This window comes from Labrus bergylta, chromosome 1 (genome assembly GCF_963930695.1).
Source record: "Labrus bergylta chromosome 1, fLabBer1.1, whole genome shotgun sequence".
Classification (NCBI taxonomy): Eukaryota; Metazoa; Chordata; class Actinopteri; order Labriformes; family Labridae; genus Labrus; species Labrus bergylta.
The window spans coordinates 22,319,368-22,326,124 of record NC_089195.1 but is presented as its reverse complement, the minus strand read 5'-3'; the positions used below and the strand labels follow the sequence as shown (position 1 = coordinate 22,326,124).

The window sequence follows — 6,757 nt, the reverse complement described above, 5'->3', positions numbered from 1 at the left end:
GCTAATAAGCTTATGCAACCTGTGCACATGGACAACAGCATCACACACACACACACACACACACACACACACAGATACACACAAAGCCTAATTGTTCAGGGACTCCCTGGTGAGAGAAAATGCCTTGATAGGCACCAAATTTCTTCTGTCAAATTAAAGGTATGAAGGCACCTTAGTGGTCTAACTCAACACAGAATTAAATAAATGAACATTCAAAAACAAACCTTAGTCTCAAAGAAAACGTGTGGTGTGTGTGTGTGTGTGTGTGTGTGTGTGTGTGTGTGTGTGTGCTCAAGCGGTGAGGGTGTAATCCGGTTTCAAGGGGTCTCAGGCAGTGAGGATTATGTTTGATGTAACTAGATGTTGTGTGACTTCAGAGTGATCAATGACGTGACAAACTAAATAAAAGTTATACAAGAGCGTGGACTGCGCACTGACACGTGTCCACTTCTTCCAAAAATAAAAATAATTGTTTAAGTTTTACTGTCAGACCAACCTATTAATCCATGGACCTTAACTAAGAGACGTCACCCATAGAGTTCTGAACTGGCATTTTTAAGACAAGTGATGTTGGTTGCCATGTTGGAAATGTTATCTCCAACTAACTTTTGATCAATCTAGAAACAATTAAGGGGTGGAGCTTAGAATGCACCCTCCGTCAGTCAACCAAGGCACGCCCCTTATTGTTTAGCTGTTCATTAACTCTTAGCCATTAAATATTAAAAACTCATGAATTATGTAAAAATAATCCCCTGTTCAAAATTATAGAAATTAGCTATTGAGAGCAAGATCATTTTTCAATCAGTGTATACTGCTGCTATCTGCTATCTTACATTTTTTGTATGTATTTGTATTTTCTTATTGTTTGTGTTGATTGTTTATGAAGATGTATGGCCAGGTCAAAATTTAAAACCAAAGAATTAAGTCAATAAGCCTTTTACCTGATCTTGTTAATGATAATGTTGCATTCCTTCCTTCTCTCAATCGGTCAACAAATCTTTACTAGTATAGCGCCAACTGAACAAATGTTATCTTAAGACATTTTACAAAAAGAGCAGATCTTGTTATATCTTGTTACATCACTATTGTCTCCTGTTTGTTTGGTGCCACCACTTGCAAGCTGCAGCAAACCTTATCTCAAAGCTCTGAAGTTGTCAAAAGAGGTTCTAAATATATATGAGTGTAAAAAGTATGTTAGCCACATCCTTTTGACACATTTGCTCTCATGCACACACATTTATAGGCATTTTTTTGAAACTGCACTGAAAATTGGGAAGTCTAGACTCTCTGTATTTTATCACATTAACACTTGTAGCTTGCTGAAGCTTCAGCCCTAAAGTGCATCTAAAGCAGTTTCTACGTTTAGTCATGATGAGTTCATTTAAGTAGATGAAATCTTTTTGCTCCACTGTAAAAGGAGCACTATCACATCACAGGGTTTTTTTTTTACAGTAAACCGTTTGAGCACTATCTTCCCCTATGTTTCTATTTCTGAACCGCACATGAACGTGTGAACCCATGCTGAAATGTTGAAGCCGCTCGACCATTTATGGCTAAAAAAAAAAAAAAAAAAAATCGCAAAGTTTGAATAATTTATTCGTTTAACGTGGTGCATTTCTACTGGTTAACACACAGGCACAGGGCCCATTAATTATTAGGGTTCATATGATCTCACTTGAACTTGAGAGGCGATGTGTTAGTTAGCTCTTCACAGGTTTTGCAAGTCTGTGGTCCAGAGGGAGACACAACAGAGAGAGAGAGCGAGAGAGAGAGGGGGGGGGAGATAGTATGTGTATGTTAAGGAAGCTGCTGAAAATGCTCCACTACCAAACTCTGGGTTTGTGTTTCAACCTAGTTTTGTTCCATTATGTGATGGGAGTACGAGTGTGACCTACAAAGCAGGTGATTTTGGATGAGACGTTCACAGTGGCTTTGGCAGTCGCTGTAGATGGAATCTTCACTGGCAGAGGTGGAGGTGTTGACGATCATGTTCTCTCTCCTGGTTTTCGCCCTCTTCACACTCACTGGGATGCTCAACGAGGACAGTGCACCCTCCAATGGTAAAACTGGAATCACGCACCAAAATGATACAGGTGTCTGACTTTTCCCATTAAGAAACTTTACAGACAATTTGTTACTTTAGCCATCTTCTTGTGTTTTCTCAAACAGGGCAAAAGTTCATGTCAGGAGTAGAAAACAAGATGCCCTTTGACTTTAACCAGTTTTCAGTTCATTTAGTAAATCAAGCAGTCTAATACAACCATGGTGGAATTAATTCTACTTCCATGAAGGTATTCCAAGATATTACTTTGTCAATAAGTAAGCTATTTAGAGGGAACCCTGTAATCAATCCTACCTCTGGTAAACTAAATCTGTTCATTTCTGTGTTGTATACATTACAATTTCATTCCACTTTTAGTTAAGTCACCCTAAATTATTTCTTTAATACCTTACCTACGTTTTTGTTGACGATGTTCTCGAAATGTATTGATTTAATGATATGATCATTTTGTACTACGTAGTTTACCCTCATTAATACTCTAATGTTGGATTCAACTTTAGAAACAGCCCCTTTATTACAATGCAATAATACTCTACAGCTTACCTGTCAGGGCGTTGTAATGCCTTTTTAGCAATGTTTACTGCTGAAACTGATAATAATGTTTTGTGAATAGTGTAAAAATTCAGACTAATTATTATATTGATGATTGCTGTAATTCCAATTGAAGCCATACTGTGGAATGAGTTCCAAATGTATCTGAGTTAGTAACTTGTTTCTAAAATGCTGTGGGGCCTTTTTTATCGTCACTCTTTAAATGTCAGCTATCCAGAAGCAGTTAGAATGTCTGCCTTGAAAAGCAGAGCCCAGTAATATTAGGCATATCGAAAGTATATCTATTCGAGTTATAATAACAGCAGTGTCTTGTTTTGTTTTTTCGAAACGCCTCAATGTATATTGTAAGATACATCTAAACAGCATTGCAGATAGCAGATCTGACAATAAGTTTATGTTAAATCAACAAAAATAACTCAATCTAAACCTCCATAAAGGTAGGTTTATTGAAGGGTTTGTTGTATTAAGCTGTGTATCTAATAAAATGATTACGGAGTCTTAAATGTAATCAGGAAATAATCAGTTTCTGTTTGATAAAATATAACAGATATGTCAAGCAATTTAAAAAAAAACATCAACTACAGAAATATCTTTATCTTCACAATTCATTTTCTATCACTGCCTATACTTTCTGTCTCCATCACCATTTATTTTTCCAAAAACACTGTTTGAGGGCATTTAAAGGGAAATCCCTCCGGGTTCTTTGTGATCTTGAATGATTTGTCTTTTTTATGTCTCAGGAAGAATAGCATTTGTGACCATGGTAAAATTAAAGGATTCCTATGTAAATAAGTAAATAAACAAATAGATCGATGATGAATAAGGCAACATGTATACAATAATGTAATAATGTATGTTTTCTAAACCCATCACAAGTTTTAGAGACTAAACTGGTTCATCAGTCATTTGATTCTTCTTTATCTAGAATATATACATACATCTATTATATTAAAAAAAATATGAATCTATCATATATAAAGTTTTGTATAAAACCAGAGTAAGTGACAACTTTTCCTATTGCATTGTCCCATCACAGAGACAACAACGGCAGCTCAGGGAGTTGAAGAGATCGTCTGACCACAGACGTCATTGACAGATGATTAAGAATGAAAAACTTCTAGCCAACCTCGTCCTTCCTGTTCTGTGGCATATGAGGACGTGGCAGCCAGAGCTTCGTATTCAATTGTGATCAGTTACTAGAACAAAGTCTGAACAGTGACCTCTGAACGGGTGTGTGTGTGTGTACTTAGTTATAGGATCCGGTGCTATTTTACCTCCAGGATGAAGCAGGAGGAGTGGCTCTGATGGCACAGTGTCAGAAAAATCAAATAAACAAACGCCTGCCTCAACTAACTGTGAATGTATCTTAATACTTTGCGACAGTATTTTAAGACACAAAGAAGTCTTTGTTCTGCTCCACAATACTTTTTTCCTGGTAAGTCTTAAAATCTACTTTCAGGTATATCTTACTCTTTGATTTGCTCCACAAGAAATGTATCATCTGTCATGAAATGCTATTTTTTTTCCCACCTTAAATATCTAGTTCAAAAACAAGATATGTGCATGTAGGATCTTGTTGAGCTCTGAAGTTATTCTTCAGGAATAATATGTTTGAATCATTCTTTTTTAAATTTTCACCTGTATTGATAGGTCTGCTAAAGATCAAGAGTAAATGTAGGGAAGAGAGAGGGGAGTAGACATGCATGAGGACTAAAGCCTCTGTTTATGTGAAATTGAATCATTCTTGCCAGCTCATGCCAGGTGAAGCTCTTATGATGGAGCAAATCTAAAGCAACAAAATACAGTGTGAATCACAGGCCATCTGAGTCATTCAGTGTTAGGTGGTAATGTGCAGCATGATCATCTGAAACTAAAATTAGTGTTTCAAGAGTGTTTTTACCAATCTACTTACCTGAAGAGTCAATTAGAGCAATGTTTAGATATGTACGCTGATTACTTTATGGCTAACATAAAGCAATCAGCAATCATATGAGAAAGTTTGTTAATTTAGACAATTTAGGCATTTTGGTTTAAGGTAACTTTGTCATCTAACATCATCTAACACAATGTACTGCTAAGTTGGTTTTACGAGGATAACTTTTTCAAATGGTACTTGTAAAGAGATGATTGTAGCTAAGCCATAAAGCTCTTCCCAGACCTGAACTGGGTGGGTAAACTGAGGATGAGCAGTACTAACACAAACAGTCTTAGGTAATATCTAATTAAAACGAGGTTATAAGGCCCCCTAGTGGCACAGACAGATACTGCACCGCATGCTGTGTGTCTGCAGCTCTTGTATCTAATGCAACACAGTGGCTATGTGCTGTCAAACAGTAAAACGAGCTTTCACTCTGAATTAAAGACTTGTCAAAACTTAATTTTCTTTACATATAGTATCTGTACACTATCCTGGTTCCAAACCTCTAATTTGCTGCCCAAATCTCAGATTAGTAGCAATGAAACGTGTGCTTTGTGTTAGGTAGGTGTGTAGATGGAACTGCCGTTCACTGGCTTTGAGCTGACCTTCATCATCGTTGCCTTCGTCATCTTCTCTCTCTTCAGCTTGGCTTCAGTTTACTTCCAACCACAAGCAGCAGATCCAGGTACACCATCCTCCTCCGTTGTATGACACACACAAACTTGTCAGTGTCAGCTCTCCTGATGGGTGTCTTCTCTGTTTCAGAAGAAGCTGTCTGCAAAGTAAAGAAGCCAAAGAAATTTAATAGAAAGCAGAGAGTGATCATGAAGCTGGCTGGGCAGAAGCCAACGTAGCAGTCACAGATCTCTTGCTTGATCTGTAGCACCGCAGGATCCTTTCATGTACTCTGGAATTCTTAAAACTACCTGACAGATTTTATTTTTTGGTTGATTAAAAAATGTCATTATGGCATATAGTGTTAAGTTTTATGAAATAAAGGCTATACCTAATTGTTTCCCCCATGAAAATGTAGTTGCCCTCTGTGCAGTACCATCTCATACAAATCTTGAAAATGTCCACTTTAATAACTGTAATGTATTACATGAACACAATTCAGCAGTGGTGAGATGTTACAAGACATAATTAAGTACATCCTTAGTTACACTTCATCATAGAGGTAAATAAATTGTACTTTTATTGCACTACATTCTTCATACAGTTTTTCCCAATGCACTTTGTGTATTTGTGACTACTGCTTTCTGCAGCATTAAGGCCAATATTCAGGGTGGATACCCAGTTTGTGTGTGCAGAGCAGCCGCTGTGTCTGGGTTAGGATTTAACAAACCAAGTGACTTTTGGCCCCATTGGGGGGACATCCTGGGGAGGTTAGAGACTGCTCCCTGTTGAGTTTGCCCCTTGCCCCCTGAGCCCTCCGTCACTTCTTTGCAGTCAGCCGTCTAGTTGCCATCACGGAGGGGAGGAGCCACGTCAGAATAAAGACCAAGTTAATCAACCATCGTGAGATTCTATCTTTCTCTTCACGGAGAGCAGAAAAAAAAGAGAAAAAACGCCCGGCTCATTTGTGTTGTCTGATGTGTGCTGATGGTCAGGACTCTTTGTGTGTGTATTGGGTGTTCCATACTGTTCATGTGTATGTGCATCCATTGGGGTCTGTATTGGGCAATTGGAGATAAAGGGTCTTAAGAGTAATTAAGCTCTGGCAGGCAGTGGCCCTCATTAACACTGACGACCTTATGGCATAACAACAGAGCAGCTATCAGTGTAACGACAGCCAACGAACTGACCCATCAGATCACAATCAACACTCGTACACACACATGCACAGACTGTGGTCAACACCCCAAAAATCAGACTTCGCGGCACACAACATCTCTGCTAATCACTCTTTCACAACACCTTCTTCTGTTTTCCCCTTGATAGGTGGGTCTTAAGAGAGAACTGCAGTCAAAACAACTTTAATTATACTTTTGAAACACTTTCTATTGTTAACATTGTATGTAAACACATACAAAGTAAAATTACTACAAATAAGCCAAATACTGCAAACAAAGGAAAGTTTTCAAGATAGAATAACAAGCTTTCACTAAATAAAAAAGAGAGAGACAGACACCATACACGAGATACAAGGTGAGAAATATCTGATGTGTATGTTAATGTGTGGGAAATATGTATAAAACATTCTTTTACTTGTAAATTATTGTATG

General features: G+C 37.8%; 1 long non-coding RNA gene across 1 annotated transcript; it reads left to right on the top strand.

The window, feature by feature from the left end:
- The first annotated feature begins 5,097 nt into the window (after positions 1 to 5,097).
- Positions 5,098 to 5,734, top strand: LOC136179696 (uncharacterized). The gene is made up of 2 exons (XR_010666657.1): positions 5,098 to 5,217; positions 5,298 to 5,734. It is a non-coding gene; the product is annotated as an uncharacterized lncRNA (long non-coding RNA).
- Positions 5,735 to 6,757: the final 1,023 nt, after the last annotated feature.